This window comes from Balaenoptera borealis, assembly GCF_965194805.1.
Source record: "Balaenoptera borealis genome assembly, chromosome: 3".
Classification (NCBI taxonomy): Eukaryota; Metazoa; Chordata; class Mammalia; order Artiodactyla; family Balaenopteridae; genus Balaenoptera; species Balaenoptera borealis.
In genome coordinates this window covers 165,206,589-165,228,925 of record NC_138866.1, presented here as the reverse complement: position 1 = coordinate 165,228,925, position 22,337 = coordinate 165,206,589, and the positions used below count along the sequence as shown (strand labels likewise).

General features: G+C 43.4%; 1 protein-coding gene across 4 annotated transcripts in view; it reads right to left on the bottom strand.

Annotated features, from left to right (window-relative positions):
* Positions 1-22,337, bottom strand: part of CAMK1D (calcium/calmodulin dependent protein kinase ID) — a 411,293-nt gene that overhangs the window by 308,162 nt on the left and 80,794 nt on the right. The gene's annotated exons all lie outside the window — the stretch shown is intronic.

Genomic DNA, 22,337 nt, shown 5'->3' with positions numbered 1-22,337 from the left:
AGGCTGGCAGCAGAGGGGCGGGGAGCTCATTGGAGGTAATCCATGTGTAAATTAAAATCTTCAATATAAAAGCGGGAGCTTGTTCATTAAAGGGACCTTGTGGAGAAACCTATTTTTCAAGTGAAAAATTAGCTCCTAACTTCTCCTTTTGCACCAGTTTAAATTTTTATGCACTGTACTTTCTAAAAGTAAAGCCCCTGTGACTGTAAGTCTCTGACCCACGAGCTGTTACATGAAGACTAGACCATGAGACCCCAACCTCTACTGCTCTGCTCACTCACTGCCTTCCTAGGAAATCCTGAAACAGAGCTGGGGGCATCTGGGGTGGGCCACAAAGTATGACTGTACTTGGCAGATGGATGTATTAGTCAGCATTCTACAGAGAAACAGAAGCAACAGAACCAGAGAAACAGAATCAATAAATAGACTTAATATAAGGAATTGGCACACACAATTACAGAGGCAGACAAGTTGCAAGATCTGCAGTGTGAGTAGGCAAGTGGAGACCCAGAAGAGCCGATGGTGTAGTTCCTGTCTGAACGCCAGCGGACCCAAGACCCACGAAGAGCTGCTATTTCAATTCAAATTCAAAGGCAGGAAAAAGCCAATGTCCTAGTTCAAAGGCCATCAGAATTATATATCACAGATTATATGATCTAACAACTGAATATTGTAGATACACTTGTCTTACCTCTCAATAAAAGGGTACTTTTCTATTTTTTTTAAAAAAAAGGAATTCCCTCTGATTTAGAGGAGGGTCAGCCTTTTTGTTCTATCCAGGCCTTCAACTGATTGGATGAGGCCCACCCACACTAGGGAGGGCAATCTGCTTTATTCAGTCTACCGATTTAAATATTAATCTCATCCGAAAACACTCTCACAGACATACTCAACGGTAACATTGGACCAAATGTCTGGGCACCCCAGATCCCAGTCAAGTTGACACATAAAATTAACTATCACAATAGGAATGGCTGTTTTCTACAAGGGCAAATCCAGGGGCAGGTGTCAGGGGTCCATGCAAAGCTGAGGATCCCAGAGTGAACTTGGCCAACACAGAGAAACCAGACTTCAGGGTTGGAACACAGCCATGGGACTCCCAGGGTGTGGAAAGTGTCTTAGCATCAGGCCCTCTGTCCAGAGGCCCACAAGGACACCAGGAGGACCCACCTGGGGTTGAACTTTGTTCTATTGTGAATAGTGCCATTACAAGAGACAGTGACATACCCATATTGCTGTCAGGTGTTAAACCCAGTTAATATGCAGGGAAAAAAATGACATCTTGGAATTTTGAACAATGTTCTTGTCAAAGATCCAACCTTCCCTGGTCTGTGACCCTGTTGGGACTCATGAGTCTCTGAGACAATGTTAACACCCTCTGTTCGCAGATAAAGAAACTGAACTAGAGAGAGTTTGGGGTGCTGTGGCCGAAGCTGCACAATCGGCCATCACAACCTGAGCCCCTGCCTTCCCTCCCAGGACCCTGCGGTGCTCCCAGCCCCGCCAACCACTGCCTTGACCTCCCCCAGCTTACACGGCTCCGTGTGACCGGGCCTCCCCGTCCTCCACCGAGTCAGCGGCAGGTGGTGGCCACCACATGTGGGTGGTTGAGCCCCTCCACCAAACCTGGGGGGTTCGCTGCCACTGGCCTTTCTGGACGTGATCCACGGGCTTCACCACAGTCACGCTGCCTGTTTCTATGCAGAAACAGGAGCACGGGGGCTCCAGAACCAGCACAGGGTCCTCAAGAGGCCCTCCATCCTCCAGGAGCCGCCACCAGGCCAGGCAGACCCAGGCCCCATCAGTGTTTCAGCTCCGGGGGGACAGGCGAGGCGGCCATGACCCTCAGCCTCAGCGCCCGGCCCTCCCCTCGCCTCCGTCTCCCTCACTCACTGCAATAATCTGCTTTAGCCATATCTGCTAAAAATACACCTCGCTTCTCTGTGACACTTACTAATACAGTCTATTTCAGGCCTGTTTGCATTCTTATGTACAAATGCCCGTATGGGTAGCAGTGAGTATGTGCAGAATGTCAGAGCATTTCCTTCAGGAAAGTTCCTCTCGGCTCTGCTCAGCACATACATCTGAAAAGCAAACCTTTCTGCACTGGATGGGAATTGGATATAAAACCTTCCCACGCTGGATGGGCATTGGGGATATAAAAGAAAAAGGCTGGGGTCAGAGGAGAAAGGAAGAGGCCAAGAAGGAAACGGTTGTGCACGCCGTGAAGTCCACAATTCCTTCCGCTCGCACCTACTCGTCCCTCACAGGCACATGCCCGGACCCCAGAGTCACGGTCACCCCAAAAGCAGCTGCAGAATGGCCTCTCCACTGAAGCCACAGGACACATGCTAGAAACCAGGAGAACATCTTAAAAAAAAGGCACAGACCAGGCTGAACTCCACAAGCCATCCCCAGGAAGCTGTCTGCCATGGCTGAGGCCCGGGGAAGTTAGTTATCATTTCCACTGCACAGTGATCCCCTCGTATGAGCTCATCCTCCCCTGAGCGACGACCCTGCTGGCTTCCCTCGGCCGTCTTGGAAGCCTCCCTGACTTTCCTGGCGTTTCCTAGAACTTTGGCTCTCTCCTCTAATACGTGGGGGATAATGACAGCTCTCCATCTCTCATCTTTGCCTTCCTGGGGGGAAGGAGGGAGAAGTCTTGCATGACCAGTTTTCAAAGGTCTTACTGCGTGCTGCCTTCTTGTTTTGTCCCAGATCTTACTTTCTCCTAACATATTGAATTCATCTTCCTTTATTCGGAGGTGAAACACCAAGGCAAACAGTGGGTGTCACTGGCTGCAGAGAAGGTGTGCAAGGAAGGGAGAGAAGAAGGACCCCAGGGCTGGGGCCGGAACAGGAAGGAGGATGCCTGGGGGAAGCCGGAGCTCAGAACCCAGCTGGTGTCATGTTGATGTCTTTCCGTTGGCAAAGCTCCTGGGTGACAGACACGTAGATAAGCACAGAGTGAAGCATTTAGAATGCCAACTCCACTCTGCCCTTTTTCAGCTCCCAGGACCTTGGCTGGGTGCACCAGCCTGAACTTGGAGCCACTGCTCCCCAGTTAAGAAATCAGATCCTTAAAAAAACATTAAAACATTTTAAAACAAAAGCGTGAGACTGAATGATGGCCTCTCAACCAACATAGACTGGAGTCTCCCAAAGTCTGGAATTCGGGGCTTGGCCAGCCCCACACACACAGGAAATGGCCGGACAGAGATGCTTAATGGGAGGAAGGAGGAAGCTAATCCAGCCAGAAATTATCAGAATGAAGGATTACAAAAAAAGCTAAAGGTACTTCTCTGACTGTATTGTCTCTTGAACACTTAGCTAGCACTGTGATCCGGGCAGGAAAATGATTATTAACAACCTTGACATAGGAGATTCTAATGCCTGAAAATTTCATGAACTCCAGCAATAGCAGAATCTTATTTATCTAGGCTTGATTCCACCCTCAGTAATGGAAAACATTGGGATAAACAAAGAACCCTCCAGCACCAATACGGCACCCCATCGGTGAGTTCAGATGACCAAAATTAGTCTTATCTCCTTGCAGTCTATCTTCAGGTGCTGCCGCTGAATCCAATTACATCGTGTAACAAAAGACAGTCACAATCACAAGCTGTTTATCATGCATGCCCCGTGGGCTTGTCTTGGAAGCCAGCACAGATGCAAATGTGTGTGTAATATACACACGAATATGGAAAAAAGCCACTAACGCTGAAGTTTCCCAGACCTCATCCCTTTTTATTTTCTCTGCTAGTCCTCTGAATAGCTCATCGTGAAAACTGTTGCTGCCAAGACAGAAGAATTCACTGCTTGAGAAGGAAAAAAAAATTCCATTATTCCAACTTTCTTTCCTTGAGCCTGAGGAGAAGAGTGATCAAAACTGGTGAGATTTCTTCAGCGAGAAGAAGTTTATTTCTCCAGTTAGTTACCAGGTGGTACGAAGGAAGTGGGAATGCAGGTGAGATGACCTCAAGGCCCTCACAAGTGGTCCCCACACATCCACCCAGCTCTGAGCGTGAACTGCAAGAAATGCCTTTCCCCCTCCCAGTGCCCCGTCTGCTCTATCACATCTCCGCTGCGTGCGTTCTGTGGACCACGGGGGCAGGGGTGGAGACAAGCGGGGAGAGGGAGAAGGAGCAGGCGGTCCCAGTTCACTTCCCTCTCTTCAGAGGGATTCTAAAAGGCTGAAAGAGGTAATTATTGCTTCTGGAGCTCTTCAGCTGTAAGATGCTCTATAAATACCAATAACCACCCCCTCGAGGGAAAACACGTTTCATTACAGCGGAGGTAAATGCTGCAGCAGCCTGCAGAAAAGATGGGCTGCATCTCGGAGGGATCTTCTGGCATTCTGAGTGCACCCAGAGTAATCACCAGGTAGAGTGGGTGACCCACACAGCATCCTGCTTTGACTGGAGAATGGTGCACCCCAGATAGCTGGCATCTCATATGTCTATCCATTTTGATGTGTCCATCCGATGCACACTCATTAAGGCCCCCACTATCTGCCTGAGGGGCAACTAGAGCATGGTGGTTAAGTGCCTGGGCTCTGGAGCTGGGCTGCTCGGCAGGAAGGCCGGCTCTGCCCACACACCAGTCGTCTGACCTCAGGCAAGTCACAGAATCTCTGAGCAGTGAGGACAGGGAGGTCCTCACTCATCACACGGGGATGATAACAGAAGCCACTTCACAAGGTTATTGTGAGGATTCATCCGGTTCACCTGTGTCCAGGGGTCAGACCTCTGTCTGAAACACAGGGAGAGCGAGAGAAGGGACCACTACGGAACTTACCTACCGAATGTAAGGGTCCGTAGTATTTCATTTATGCCTTGACTATTTTAAATTCGATTATTTTAGCATCAAAATCAAGATGAAAAAGGAAGGAGTTAGCAATTAGAAGTGGACCCAGCACTTAGCCATGTGTGGAAAGCACAGAAGTAGAAGATGAGGTCCCTCACTGGGAGCCTCCAGAGCCCCGACAATGAAGGGTATTCAGGTGTTTTAGCTGCCAGGCGGTAGCATATAAAGGGAGTGGGGAAAGGAGCATTATCCAGACACTGTTTAGAACTGCCAGCTCATAGCAATCATAAAGCAGACAGGCTTTTGGTCTGGAGAGAGAACTAGAGGTATTTGAGTTCAAATACTGGTATTTAAAATATATAATGGAATACTGGCAAACAGAATCCAACAGCACATTAAAAGGATCATACACTATGATCAAGTGGGCTTTATCCCAGGAATGCAAGGATTCTTCAATATACACAAATCAATCAACGTGATACACCATATTAACAAATTGAAGAAGAAAAACCATATGATCATCTCAATAGATGCAGAGAAAGCTTTCAACAAAATTCAACACCCATTTATGATAAAAACCCTCCAGAAAGTAGGCACAGAGGGAACTTTCCTCAAAATAATAAAGGCCATATATGACAAACCCACAGCCAACATCATCCTCAATGGTGAAAAACTGAAACCATTTCCACTAAGATCAGGAACAAGACAAGGTTGCCCACTCTCACCACTATTATTCAACATAGTTTTGGAAGTTTTAGCCACAGCAATCAGAGAAGACAAAGAAATAAAAGGAATCCAAACCGGAAAAGAAGAAGTAAAGCTGTCACTGTTTGCAGATGACATGATGCTATACATAGAGAATCCTAAAGATGCTACCAGAAAACTACTAGAGCTAATCAATGAATTTGGTAAAGTAGCAGGATACAAAATTAATGCACAGAAATCTCTTGCATTCCTATACACTAATGATGAAAAATCTGAAAGTGAAATTAAGAAAACACTCCCATTTACCATTGCAACAAAAAGAATAAAATAGGAATAAACCTACCTAAGGAGACAAAAGACCTGTATGCAGAAAATTATAAGACACTGATGAAAGAAATTAAAGATGACACAAACAGATGGAGAGATATACCATGTTCTTGGATTGGAAGAATCAACATTGTGAAAATGACTCTACTACCCAAAGCAATCTACAGATTCAATGCAATCCCTATCAAACTACCAATGGCATTTTTCACAGAACTAGAACAAAAAATTTCACAATTTGTGTGGAAACACAAAAGACCCCGAATAGCCAAAGCAATCTTGAGAAAGAAAAACGGAGCTGGAGGAATCAGGCTCCCTGACTTCAGACTATACTACAAAGCTACGGTAATCAAGACAGTATGGTACTGGCACAAAAACAGAAATATAGATCAATGGAACAGGATAGAAAGCCCAGAGATAAACCCACGCACATATGGTCACCTTATCTTTTTTTTTTTTAAATACCATAAGCCTATTTTCTTTTTTTTAAAGATTTATTGATTGATTGATTGATTGCTATGTTGGGTCTTCGTTTCTGTGCTAGGGCTTTCTCTAGTTGCAGCAAGCGGGGGCCACTCTTCATCGCGGTGTGCGGGCCTCTCACTATCATGGCCTCTCGTTGCGGAGCACAGGCTCCAGACGCGCAGGCTCAGTAGTTGTGGCTCACGGCCCTAGTTGCTCCGCGGCATGTGGGACCTTCCCAGACCAGGGCTCGAACCCATGTCCCCTGCATTGGCAGGCAGACTCTCAAGCAGTGCGCCACCAGGGAAGTCCCGGTCACCTTATCTTTGATAAAGGAGGCAAGAATATACAGTGGAGAAAAGACAGCCTCTTCAATAAGTGGTGCTGGAAAAACTGGACAGCTACATGTAAAAGAATGAAATTAGAACACCATACACAAAAATAAACTCATAATGGATTAACGACTTACATGTAAGGCCAGACACTATAAAACTATTAGAGGAAAACATAGGCAGAACACTGTTTGACACAGCAAGATCCTTTTTGACCCACCTCCTAGAGAAATGGAAATAAAAATAAAAATAAACAAATGGGACCTAATGAAACTTAAAAGCTTTTGCACAGCAAAGGAAACCATAAACAAGACAAAAGGACAACCCTCAGAATGGGAGAAATTATTTGCAAATGAAGCAACTGACAAAGGATTAATCTCCAAAACATACAAGCAACTCATGCAGCTCAATATCAAAGAAACAAACAACCCAATCCAAAAATGGGGAGAAGACCTAAATAGACATTTCTCCAAACAAGATATACAGATTGCCAACAAACACATGAAAGAATGCTCAACATCATTAATCATTAGAGAAATGCAAATCAAAACTACAATGAGATATCATCTCACACCGTTCAGAATGGCCATCATCAAAAAATCTACAAACAATAAATGCTGGAGAGGGTGTGGAGAAAAGGGAACCCTCTTGCACTGTTGGTGGGAATGTAAATTGATAAAGCCACTATGGAGAACAGTATGGAGGTTCCTTCAAAACCTAAAAATAGAACTACCATACGACCCAGCAATCCCACTACCGGGCATATACCCTGAGAAAACCATAATTCAAAAAGAGTCATGTACCAAAATGTTCATTGCAGCTCTATTTACAATAGCCAGGACATGGAAGCAACCTAAGTGTCCATCGACAGATGAATGGATAAAGAAGATGTGGCACATATATACAATGGAATACTACTCAGCCATGAAAAGGAACGAAACTGAGTTATTTGTAGTGAGGTGGATGGACCTAGAGACTGTCATACAGAGTGAAGTAAGTCAGAAAGAGAAAAACAAATACCCTATGCTAACACATATATATGGAATCTTAAAAAAAAGAAAAAAAATGGTCAGAAGAACCTAGGGGCGAGACGGGAATAAAGATGCAGACCTACTAGAGAATGGACTTGAGGATACGGGGAGGGGGAAGGGTAAGCTGGGACAAAGTGAGAGAGTGGCATGGACATATATACACTACCAAGTGTAAAATAGATACCTAATGGGAAACAGCCGCATAGCACAGGGAGATCAGCTCGGTCCTTTGTGACCACCTGGAGGGGTGGGATAGGGAGGGTGGGAGGGAGGGAGGGAGATGCAAGAGGGAAGAGATATGGGGACATATGTATATGTATAGCTGATTTGCTTTGTTGTAGGGCAGAAGCTAGCACACCATTGTGGAGCGATTATACTCCAATAAAGATGTTAAAAAAAAATAAAATAAAGATCGTTTCAAAAAAACAAAAAAATCTCCCCTGTAGATCTTAAACAATTCCTGGTAGATGTGTGGGGCGGGACAGGCAGATTTTGTATAAAAGATTATACCATCTTCTATAAAAGAGTATACCTTGTATAAAAAGTATAAAAGAGAACCTGTAAAAATGACATATTAAGAACTGAGGTGTCTCCCTTTGTGTTTTGATTTTTTGTATTGACATGCTTTGATTCCTTTCTGTTTTTCTTTTGTGTAAATTCTAGAGGTATTTTTGTTTTGTGGTTACCTTGGGACTTACATAAGATAGCTTATAACCGTCTAACTTAAGTTGTTAACAACTTAAGTTCAATCACATACAAAAACTCTACATTTTAACTTCTCTCCCACTTTAAGTTACTGTTGTCACAATTTACATTCGTTCCTAATATGTATCTTTAAATGTATTTTAGTTATAGCTATTTTAAATAATTTTGTCTTTTAACTTTTATATTTGAATTAAAATAGATTTACCTACACCAAAAAAAAAAAAAAACAATAAAATAAAATAAAACGTATAATGGAAGTCCTTAGAACATGTTCTGAATTGCTGAAGGGTATTTTTAGTAAGGAACGGTGAGAAGAATCATGTCCAAACTGACAGTGTCTGGAATCCAAGAGCTAAGGAGAGAACATGCTGGAAGAATTTCATCTTGGATTAAACACCACCATTACCTGAAACAACTCTGGCAGAGGTCACAAGGGCCTCCTAACAGCCAAATGCAGTGGACATTGGTCAACCACTGTCCCCTCTGGAATCTAACAGTTGATGGCTTCCATCCCCCTCAATCTCCTCCCTTTGACCTCCAACACACCACCTGTCCTAGTTCTCCTATCCTCACCCTTACCTCCCTCCTCCTCCTCCTCTGGGGCTCCTTCTTCTACCCACACGGCTGCCATACCTCCCACTTCTCTTCCAGCCCACCCACTGAAATCCCATTCTTCCTGCTCTGGAGTTTGTGTCGTGCACATGAAGATAATGGAATGACAAATCCCTAGGTCAGGCACCATCTCTTCATCTTGGTCTATCGTCTACTCTGTCCCCTAACATGGATACAGAGGTGAACAAAGAAGAGGCTGGTCTGTCTTTGGTCTCCTCTTCTTGTGCCTTTTTTTTCTCTCTGGTAATCTCATTCCCCTGGGCATTTGGATGACCTACCTCATGGCTACCTCCAGCCCCAGATTAATCCTGAGCCCTGGAACTTCATACCCCACCACTACTTCCCTCCACCTGGATGCTCCACCAGCATCTTGAGATCAGGATATCTGTAAGTGAACCCATTACCCTTCTCATAACATCCATCATGACTCACTCCAAATTCAAGTTCAGAGTTGGGTACACAAATTCAGGTGGAAAAACTTATGACACTGAATATCAATTTACTCTCCTAGTTTCATCTGTCACCTTCGAAACGAACCAAGATGATATTAAACCTCACAACAGATGTGACCAAAATAAAAAATCCTGACACGATAAGAGAAACATCTATAAAGAAATATAGGGCTTCCCTGGTGGCGCAGTGGTTGAGAATCTGCCTGCCAACGCAGGGGACACGGGTTCGAGCCCTGGTCTGGGAAGATCCCACATGCCGCGGAGCAACTGGGCCCGTGAGCCACAACTACTGAGCCTGCGCATCTGGAGCCTGTGCTCCCCAACGAGAGAGGCCGTGACACTGAGAGGCCCGCGCACCGTGATGAAGAGTGGCCCCCGCTCACCGCAACTAGAGAAAGCCCTCGCACAGAAACAAAGACCCAACACAGCCAAATAAATAAATAAATAAATAAAATTTATTAAAAAAAAAAAAAAAGAAATATAACCATCCTCTTTGAATAGGACTCTAAATTCACACTAATTATACTGTATCTTTATTTCATTTTCTAGTTCCATTAGACAGTTGTGAAGTAATTATCCCCACCTTGCAGAGCATTCACAGATCCATGGAGTTTCTTCTCCTAGTTTGGAGAAGTCCAAAGTAGATGTACTATCTGTCATCTCTCAATACCCTCCCCATTTGCCAGTCCTCCTAGTTAATAGGGCCATGCGGTCACCCAAGCTAGAAATATAGGACTCCCTCTAGACTCTTCTCTCTTCCTCGTGCCCCACCATGAAGTGCAGACTCGTGAATGCCCCTATTTCTACTTCCTAGACTGTGCTCAAATAAGCACTGCTCTCCTTGCTCCTCCCCCCACCCCCCATTTCTGCCAGCACTTCCACAGCTCAAGGAGCAGTCACCTCCTGCTTGGAACTTGTCAGTAAGTGCTTCCTGTCTCGTGTCCACTATGCTTCCTATTTCATAAAAGTGAGGAGGCGAATCCATTCTAAAACATGCTCCCCCCTGAAATCTGCAGCTAATATTAAGTATGATTCAACATGGTAGGAAAGGAAGGAAAAGAAGGAGGCAATTTTCATGCCCATAAACACAACTATACCATAGTTCCCAAACCCAGAGCTAGGAGGGGTTCAAACTTTATGGAAGACCCAAAGGAACTGAAAGCAGAGAACTGAACAGATATTTGATATATACTCATAGCAACATGATTCACATTAGCCAAAAGATGCAAGCAACCCAAGTACCCATGGCTGGATGAACGGATAAACAAAATGTGGTCTGTCCACCTAGAGATTATCATACAGAGTGAAGTCAGTCAGACAGAAAGACAAATACCATATGATACCACTTATGTGTAGAATCTAAAATATGACACAAATGAACTTATCTACGAAACAGAAACAGACCCACAGACATAGAAAACAGACTTGTGGTTGCGAGAGGGGAGGGGTGTGGGGGAAGGGATGGACTGGGAGTTTGGGATTAGCAGATGCAAACTATTATATAGAGAATGGATAAACAACAAGGTCCTGATGTATAGCACAGGGAACTATATTCAATATCCTGTGATAAACCATTATGGAAAAGAATATGAAAAATATGTATATATCTATGTATAACTGAATCACTTTGCTGTACAGCAGAAATTAACACAATATGGTAAATCAACTACACTTCAATAAAATAATTTTTAAAATGTGGTCTATCCATATGGTGAAATATTATTCAGCCTTGAAAAGGAATGAAATTCTGTCACATGCTACAACATGGGTGAACCCTGAGGACATTATAAGTGAAATACACCAGACACAACAAGATAAATATTATATGATTCCACCTATGTGAGATACCTACAGTAGTCACATTCACAGAGACAGAAAGCAGAATAGTGGTTGCCAGGGGCTGGAGGGTTGGAGGGAAATGGGAAGTTGTTGAATGGGGTGTACAGTTTGTTTCAGAACATAAAAAGAGCTCTGGAGATGGATGGTGGTGATGGTTGTACAACAATGTGAACGTACTTAATGCCAATGAACTGTATACTTAAAAGTTGTTAAAATGGTAAAGTTTATGTTATATATATATTAAAAGTTTATATACATATAAAACTTTATACATATATAAAGTTTATTTTATAAATATATATAACTACAAAAAAAGATAAAAAAAAAAAAACAACCATCACGGACGAGGTACCAGTTAGGGTCACTGTCAAAGAGCAGCTGCTTCCCCTGTCTTCCAGCAATTCCCCAAAGAAATCACTGTACCTAAAGGTACTGTTAGCAAAACTGCCAGCTTCCCATCCAACCCAGAAATGGAAGGAAGGTCCAAAGAGACTTAAGAAAAGCATCTAATAAAAAAAAAAAATTCCTTTTATTATATAGCAAAATACTTAAAACCCTATCAGCATATTTCTCATTTCAGTCAAACATTAAGTTCCATTAGCATATAGGGTATGTTTTGTTATAAACGAATGTTGGTTTAAAAAACAGGTTCCAGAATTGCCTTTTCAGTATATATAATTCTGAGAAAGTGATTATAAAAAGACTGTTCCACCAGATTCCCCCACAAAAATTGCAGGGACTTCTAAGCAGCCTTCCATGGAGAATCAAGTCTCCATCTGTCTCCAAAGAGAAAGAATTATCTACACAAACCTCAGGTCCTTTCCCCCATGACTTGACACCTTTCCACGGCCCCTCGGGGCCAGCACGGTAATGTCCAGCTCTGCAGTATGAGAGGCAGCAAGCTGAGCTGTTAGAGGATTACTTCTGGGCTATCTGGTCACCCAGAGTTGACTCCTGACTTGAATCCCAGTTCCACCCTCTGCTGTCTGAAAGACTTCCTGTAAATCTCAGCCTCTCTAGCCTCAGTTTATTTATCTGTAAACTGGAGACGATAATAGTTCCTTCCTCTTAGAGTTGCCATGAGGATTAAATGAATTAATAAGCTATAAAATGCTCAGTGTTGTACACATAATAAGGATCATGTAAGCGTTAGCTATTGTTATCATTTTGATATACAAGAATCTTCATGATGTGGCCACAGCCTCTTTTTTCCAAGTGCAATTTCTGCCCTTGATTACCGCACGGATCACCCTGCTACCTGATCTTCACCAACACAACACATCGTTTACGCCTCCAGCTTCACATGTGCTGTTCCTTCTGCCTGCACGCCCTTCTCCCTCTGCCCCTCGCTGACCTGGCAAACGCCTGAAGGGGTGTCAGTTCACCGTGGGTGGCTTTCCTGGCTCCTGGACAGACTTATGCCCACTTTCCTTTGGGTTTCTGATGGCCCTTGCCCACCATCAAAGCAATCCCCACCTTGGACACGTGTCTGCTCACCTGGCTCCCCAGGTGAGGGGCAGAGGCAGAGGCTGTGAAACTGATCCCTACACACGCGGCCTCAAGCAGAGGGCCTGGCACACAGAAGACATCCCATCAAATATGAATGAGTGAAGGAATGAATGCTGAGCATAAAAAGAACGAGACTAATACTGGGAATGAAAGAAGAGGAAAGAATGGGACAGGCTGGACCCAGGACACATTTCACGTGGTCACCTGATAGGCAAAGCCAGCCCCACACTGAAAACTGGGTTCACCATCTTGAATGAGATGCTTTTCCAGCTAGAAGTCAACATCGGGACGAGTGAGCTCAGGCCCCAAAGTCAACACGAAAGAGAATCAAAAGAAAGTTGCCCCATTTGTACCCAGGCACAGGGAGGCAGACCAGGGCTGGTGCCCACTCTCCAAGAGGAGCAAGCCGGCTCCCACCGCCTGCAGGGAGCGTGCGCACAGGCAGGGAAGCAGGCTCAGTGAGCAGCCGCTCGACCTCCGGCTTCTGATCTACACGGGCCATCGGGGAAGGAGAACTAAAAATAAACGTGCAGGAAACAGACACAGGGTGAAAGAAGAAAGGGAGCAAGAGAGGAAAATGAGAGGGCACTAATGGTACTCTGACTGCAAGAGGGAGGGTTAACCCCAGCCCCTCCACACACACACACACACACCCCACACACACATACACACACACACCACACACACACATACACCACACACACAGTGCATACACACACCACACACACACACATACACAGAGTACATACACACACCACACACAAACATACACACACACATACACACACCACACACACACTCATACATACATCACACACACCACACACATACACACACGTGCATACACACACCACACACAAACATACACACACACATACACACACCACACACACACTCATACATACATCACACACACCACACACACACACACCACACACATACACACCACACACACTCGTACATACATCACACACACCACACAAATACACATACATACACACACCACACACATACGCACACACGCACACACTCATACATACATCACACATACATGTATATACACACACGTGCATACACACACCACACACACATAACACACCACACACACACCACACACACACTCGTACATACATCACACACACCACACACATACACACGTGCATACACACGCCACACACATACACACACGTGCATACACACATTCGTACATACATCACACACACCACACACATACACATACATACACACACATACACACGTGCATACACATACTCGTACATACATCACACACCACACACATACACATACATACACACACATACACACACCACAGACTGCACACACCACACACATACACATACACACACGTGCACACACACACTCGTACATACATCACACACCACACACACCACACACTCGCACATACATCACACACACCACACACATACACATACATACACACACATACACACATCCCCCACATACATATACATACACACACATACACACATATGGGGGCCCTGTTTATTACAGAGGCGGCAGTACACTGGGCCATGACGCTCACTACAAACCAAGACTGGGTTTCTTGGGATTCAAAAGGCATATATAGTATTCTAGGGAAGATCTATATGAGGAATATGCCCAGATATGTCATTTAATGAGAAATGGAAGAAACAACATACAATATGAAAGTAATTGTGTTAACTACTTATGCACAGAAAAAGCCTGGAAAATACCTTAAAAATTTAACAGTGGTTATTTTTGAGTGGCAGGATTAGAGCTGATTTTTACATTCTTCTTCAAGTCTTTATATATTATACAAAGTACGGGGAGCACTTTCCTTAATTTACAAAAGTAAGCTTAGACATACTATATAGAAAGCCAAGGTTTTCAAAGCATCAGAGAAAATCATTATGAAATCTGGGAGGCAAACGTAGCCATGGAGGCTAGTTGTGTTTCTGTAATAATGGGCATTTTGACACAATCTGAAAAACCTAATGATCTGGTTGCTCACTAATATGTGAACATTTGGAACCACTGAGACATATCTTTGAATACAAAGAAAAATCTAAAGCAATCAAGCAGGAATTCACCATCCTTTTTCTGATTTTCATCCATTTACTTAAATATCAGAATATGCCCGTAAGAAAATGTTCAATACTTAAGAAGAACCTAGTAAACCAAAAAAGTGAGGACAGAGAAAAAAACCTGCCAGGAATAACAAAGTTCAGCAAGAACTGATTATGTATCAAGGCTTAAAAGAATAATTTAACACGTGCATTTTCCAAATCCCTTGAAAGGGTCATTTCAACGAAATTGTTCCCCAAGTAAAATATAACATTAGTTTCTCCAGAAGCTGCAAATTTGGAAACCAGATTCTTAAAAACGTACTACATAATATTATACTATATTTTCAAAAGCATATTATTATATTAGCTTTTCCTGGGAAAAAAAAGTTCTCAGGGTTCCCACATAGTAAGTTGTTGTTTACGCAGTTATTTAAGAATTAGTAATTCCTGTGAAAGGCGTGTCTTTTATTTTCCAAATCTATAGCAGAGGATGGCAAATCAAATAAGGGAATATTATACAAATGTCACCTCCCTTGGTTGTGTCTAAGCAAAGGCAGGGAATTACTGCAGGCTGTCCGCACACCCCAGAGGGAAAGCCTGCCTCAGAGGCAAGAGTTAATTCCACGAGTTAGTTACTTGGACAGTCCAAAATGCAGACATTTACAGGTCTACATATGCAAAGGACGGGGGGTGGGCGGGGAACCCCGATCTTCTAACCTAGAACACTGAACTTAATTCAGGAGTATAAAAATGCTGAGTGTTTTTCTCTCTCCCTAAATAGAAACAAGGCCACCTTCCCACTTCAGAGAAGCCCCCTTAAGCTCAGGGGGACCATGACATCCAGGGTCCCAGGAACAGAACCAGCTCTTTGCCCTACACTACACCACTACCCTCCTCTTCTCTCCCCGTTTCCTCTGTGTCAGGGGAGCTACAGGTCTCCCTCTGTGGAGATGCTGACTTCATTTCCATTAGCCTTAATGATCCACCTTTCGGGCACAGGATGCTGTGTGGGCTGCTGAGGGCAGATGAGACTTGGGAAGAGACCACTAAATAATGCATAAAAAGAGGCGCTACCAGCCCTCCAATACCTAATTATTTGCTTGCCTGAATCCAATAAGAAAAACAACCCCATGAAAGGAAAGGATGACAAAGACAGAGGCTCACTCTTCTCAAACCTTCAGGAAACTCTGGTTCCAAAGGGGGAGGGTATGGTCTGGGATTTGGGTGCAGACCAGACTTGGAGCTGCCGTATGTCTAAACCGTCACACGTGATCCTGCCACGTGGACTCGTGGCTGGAGGGAAAGGGGGGTCCGGGTGGGAGGGGTGCCCACCAGGGGGGACAACTCATCCCTGCAAAATGCAGGACGATGCTCCCTCCTTGCCTTTGGGCTGCCAGACAGACTTCGTCTGTTCTCAAGTCCTACACACGCCCTGGGAAAACCTCTCCTCCTCGACTGGGGACTCCCCCAGCCCAGTCATCCTACACTCAGCTCTCCTCCACATCTGGGAACCAGCCTCATCCCAACAGCTGTCTACAAAGTCTGGCTCCATCTTTGCCACGGTAGCCCACAGCCTGGCTTTTATTCTCCCCAATCATATGTCGCCACTTTAAAATCACTTGAAAAAAACATATTTGAATACAATCAGCAGACCATCCGAACGACACAGATGTACTGTCACCATGTCAGCATCCTGGCTGTGATATTGGGCCACAGTGTTGTACGATGTTGCCATTGGGGGAAACTGGATAAAGGATACACGAGCTCTCTCTATATATTATTCCTATAATACATTACATATATATTATTCCTGTATTCATGTAAATCGACAATTACCTCAATTAAAATGTCCATTAAAGAAAACCCAAAGAACATATTTTATAAGCTTCATGTGAATAGAGACCAATCAAGAGGTCATCCTACGTGACGATCACGATGGTCATACAAACTGAGCCTGGCTGCTGTCCAGGCTTCTGTCATTCAGCAAATACATATGTCATCTCTCAGTGTGCTGGTTACCACGCCAGGTATTATGACATCTGCCTCAGCTGATGTTCTCAGAAAATGAATAGTGATGAGAGAAAAATCACTGAGGAAGGCCTTGGGTGACTGACAATTTCAATTTTTTAACGGGGGTGAAAATATTTAGACACCCATGAAATAACCACACTATTTACGACCGGACATTGCTCCAGTAACAATTCATCAGCTCCCACAGTTCCAGCTGTCCAGAAAACATGAGGGTGGATTCCCCACCACCAACTCTGACTACTTACTACACGCTTAACCATGGCAGCGTCCTTCATCCTTCTGCTTTTCACCTATTTAGGAGCAAGTTTCTCAAGGGGCTGCGAGAGAGAACCTGGTACTTGGTTTGCTTCAAAATGAGTTCTCAAAGTCCTGTGTACCCAAAAATAAACTCAAAATGGATTAAAGACCTAAATGTAAGGCCAGACACTATCAAACTCTTAGAGGAAAACGCAGGCAGAACACTCTATGACATAAATCACAGCAAGATCCTTTTTGACCCACCTCCTAGAGTAATGGAAATAAAAACAAAAATAAACAAATGGGACCTAATGAAACTTAAAAGCTTTTGCACAGCAAAGGAAACCATAAACAAGACAAAAAGACAACCCTCAGAATGGGAGCAATTATTTGCAAACGAAGCAACTGACAAAGGATTAATCTCCAAAATATACAAGCAGCTCATGCAGCTCAATATCAAAAAAACAAACAACCCAATCCAAAAATGGGCTGAAGACCTAAATAGACATTTCTCCAAAGAAGATATACAGATGGCCAACAAACACATGAAAGGATGCTCAACATTACTAATCATTAGAGAAATGCAAATCAAAACCACAATGAGGTATCACCTCACACCAGTCAGAATGGCCATCATCAAAAATCTACAGACAATAAATGCTAGAGAGGGTGTAGAGAAAAGGGAACCTTCTTGCACTGTTGGGGGGAATATAAATTGATACAGCCACTATGGAGAACAGTATGGAGGTTCCTTCAAAAACTAAAAATAGAACTACCATATGACCCAGCAATCCCACTACTGGGCATATACCCTGAGAAAACCATAATTCAAAAAGAGTCTTGTACCACAATGTTCATTGCAGTTCTATTTACAATTGCCAGGACATGGAAGCAACCTAAGTGTCCATCGACAGATGAATGGATAAAGAAGATGCACGTATATACAATGGACTACTACTCAGCCATAAAAAGAAACAAAATTGAGTTATTTGTAGTGAGGTGGGTGGACCTAGAGTCTGTCATACAGAGTGAAGTAAGTCAGAAAGAGAAAAACAAACACTGTATGCTAATGCATATATATGGAATCTAAAAAAAAAAAAAAAGGTTCTGATGAACCTAGTGGCAGGACAGGAATAAAGACAAAGATGTACAGAACAGACTTGAGGACACGGCGGGAGGGGAAAGGTAAGCTGGGACGAAGTGAGAGAGTAGCACTGACATATATACACTACCAAATGTAAAATAGATAGCTAGTGGGAAGCAGCTGCATAGCACAGGGAGATCAGCTCCGTGCTCTGTGACCACCTAGAAGGATGGGATAGGGAGGGTGGGAGGGATGCGCAAGAGGGAGGGGATATGGGGATATATGTATATGTATAGCTGATTCATTTTGTTATACAGCAGAAACTAACACAACATTGTGAAGCAATGATACTCCAATAAAGATGTAAAAAAAAACCCAAACAACAACTATTAGGTATAAAATAAGCTACAATGATATATTGTACAACATGGAGACTATAGTCAGTATTTTATAGTAACTATAAACGGAGTATAACCTTTTAAAATTGTGAATCACTATACTGTACACCTGTAATTCATATGATATTACACATCAACTATACTTCAATTTAAAAATAAAAATAATTTCACCTTTAAAAAAAAAAAACCCTGTGTACCTTTTAACCAGAAAGTTCCGGAGATCTTCAACAAACAGGCCATGACAGGCCATGACAACCCTCGTTTAACATGCTGCTTTGTTTGGCAACTCTTATTTGTCCAGACTACATGTAGCTCTCAACTAGTTTAAACAGCCCTTCGGCGCTACCATGGTGACCTTCCCATAACTCACAAGGACCAAAGGCACAGTCCCAGGAACAGACTCTTCCCAAGGGACGGAGGTTTCAAGGACCGACAATCTTCTTTGGCATATTTATTGCTGCTTGTAACGTATCAAAGTATTTTTAATCCATGATCTCATTTGCTTCTTATGATACATATCAATACTTTTACTTGATGAAACAAACTAACTCTCTCAAATATTTATCAATTCTTGGTTACTCAGGAATTGATGATTCAACATAATTTTAGCCTTTTTCTGGCCTTCTCCTAGCTTTTGGGACATTTTACCCCATTTCTACCAGGGAGCAGGCAATAGTTGAGGAGAGAGAGAATGGGTCTTGAGTCTGGGAGGTGAAGTTACAGCTCAGCTCCATAATTCACAGGTGACCTTGCATTTAGTTTCCCTGAACCTTGGTCTCTTCATCTGTAACATGGGGGTAACATCCACACTGCAGGGCTGAAGGGAGATTCAATGTGACAACCTGAATAGTCTAGATACTGGTTGCTCAAAATGTTACCCCTTGTGTCAAAAGTTGTTTTTTGAAGTAAGATTCATTCAGCAGAAATAAGAAACTAACAACCAACGTGAAATTATAGGGTTATCAGAGAATTTTAATTATCTGCATGAATTGCTGGGTAATTGAGAATCGTCCATAATAAGTGGCTGCCTCAGAAATGCCCAGATGAGCAAGAAGATTTCTTTTTTCTTTTCGTTTATCTGAGTTGGTAAAGAAATGCCGCCCTGTTATCTTATCCTTCAATCAGAGATCCCCCATTAAAGTTCTGCATATAACTAAAATCCACAGAATTCTAAGTACTTTACGGGCGTGTCCTCGTCGGATTTCCACATTATGACTGTATACACAAATGCAGGGTTTAGGAATGATTATTATTCCCTGCCGATGCCCAGAATGACTGGGAAACAAGTGTGTGCTTAGCCTCTGGCTGAAGAGAATTGCATTATGAACTATCTCTAAGTGGACAAATTTCAAAGAATATGAAATATGATGGACTTCCCTGGTGGTGCAGTGGTTAAGAATCCGCCTGCCAATGCAGGGGACACGGGTTCGATCCCTGGTCTGGGAAGATCTCACATGCCACGGAGCAACTAAGCCCATGCGCCACAACTGCTAAGCCTGCGTTCTAGAGCCCGCGAGCCACAACTACTGAGCCCACGTGCCGCAACTACTGAAGCCCGCACGCCTAGAGCCCGTGCTCCGCAACAAAAGAAGCCACCACAATGAGAAACCTGCGCACCGCAACTAGAGAAAGCCCACGCGCAGCAATGGAGACCCAACACAGCCAAAAATAAATAAAATTAAAAAAAAAAAAAGAAATATGACAAAATGCACTTGGAGTGAATATACGGACCACTCCTTTCTGCCTTGTCTGACATTAGCCATTAACGCTAAACTTCTCAAATTATAGTATGGGTGCCAGGGGCGTGGGTGAAGCCGCATGATTACAATGACACATCTTCCTGATGCACCAGTGTCCTCAAGGAGAGTCCGTGAACCATCCAGAGATGCCTGAGTTCTTGTGTTTACTACTCTCTACACTGGAGAGTCCTCAGGGGAAAGGTTGAAGAGCACTTCTGAGGGTGAAGGAAAATGCCAATTTATGGAACACCCATCTGCCAAGGCCTGTGCCAGATGTCTGCACACCGTCATCTTGGTTAATTTCTTACTTAGTCATTCAACAATCATGGGAAGAAGAGGGAAGAACAGCCACAGACTTTTATTACTGTTTTGAGATACATTTTAACCAGGTTTTCAGAACCCAGCTCAGCATTTATATCACATCTTTGAGTCTCAGGCCCTAGGTGAGAAAAAAGCACCAGGAACTTGGTAGTGAAAACACACCAGTGGCAACCGCAGACGTGAGAAAACTGGTTGACATAGATACAGATGTGCTGGAGGGGTATGAATTCTTGTTGTTTACTTAAAAAGGTCAACTTTTGAATATAAACAAATGATCAAATTTACTGACAAACACTCATGAGCACCAATACATGATACATTTATAAATATATATATACATACTTTTTTAACTCTTAGAGTTTAATTTCATTCCCTAACCCAGTTAGTCAGGAAATAAGTTTGCTCCCAACACGAATTCCAGCCACTGTTTGCTCGACGGAATGTTGCCAGAGATGCACCTTCTCTAGCATAATGCTCCTTTCTTCTTCCTAGTCCACTCAGAATGGTCCTGTCCATGCTGCTGTTAAGTGCTGCCCTCTGAATTATTCTCATCAACATGAGAAGACCCCCTTACCTTAACTGGTTAAAAATAAAAGCTCCCTGAATCCAATCAGCCCACTGAGCCTGTTTCGTCAGTCCTTGGATCCCTCTCCTTTCTAATAACACATAGGACAAAGAAATCTCAGTGAGTGAGCGCCAATGAAATATACAAACGTCAACTCTATTTTTGTTGTCCTTGTTACTATTGTCATTTTACACCCATCGCGCCGGGCTGCCCTGAGACGCTCGCAAATATGGTCAAATGCTTATCAGCAGTTTAAAAAAAACTCTTAACAGGCCAGAAATACAAACTGAACATTCAGGAAAACATGCCCATAAAAGAATCATGTATTTTTCATGAAATTAACAGAACTGGGGTTTTGGCAAAACCCTAAAACCACTGTGAATACACACACGTCTTCTTTCGTTGACGCACAAAGGAGCTAAGGCCCTTGCTGTGTGCAGAAGATGCAAGAAGTGTTGGATGGGAGTATTCAGGGTAAGTGGATAGCAGAGCATAGCGTCTACTGTGCACTTAGGAGACAGAGATGCTCCCAGGAGAACAGTCTTCAGTTTCTGTGACAAGCAACAAACTTCTGGCTCCAAAGATGTTTTAGCAAAACAACACAGTCTCCACCCAGGGCCGCTCATCTGCTATTAGGACCATGTATCGACTACAATCATAGGGGAAGAATGCCTAAAACTAATTGTGAAAGATTCCCACCGCTTTGGGTTACGTTTATGTTAAAGACGTCTCTCGCTAAACTGCTGCCCCAAAGAGCAAAAGGCATTAGAGAATCAGCCCACCTTTGCTGAATTTCCCCATTGCCCTATCTCACCTTTGCATCCTTGTGTTTCTTATTTTCTCTTTGAAAACTGAATTCAGTAGTCACAGATGTAGAAAACAAACCTATGGGTAACCAAGGGGGAAAGGGAGGGGGAGGGCTAAATTGGGAGATGGGGATTGACATATCCACACTACTATATATAGAATAGATACCTAATAAGAACCTACTATATAGTACAGGGAACTCTACTCAATACTCTGTAATGACCTACATGGGAAAAGATCTAAAAAAGAGTGGATGTATGTATTATATGTGTAACCGATTCACTTTGCTGTACACCTGAAACTAACACA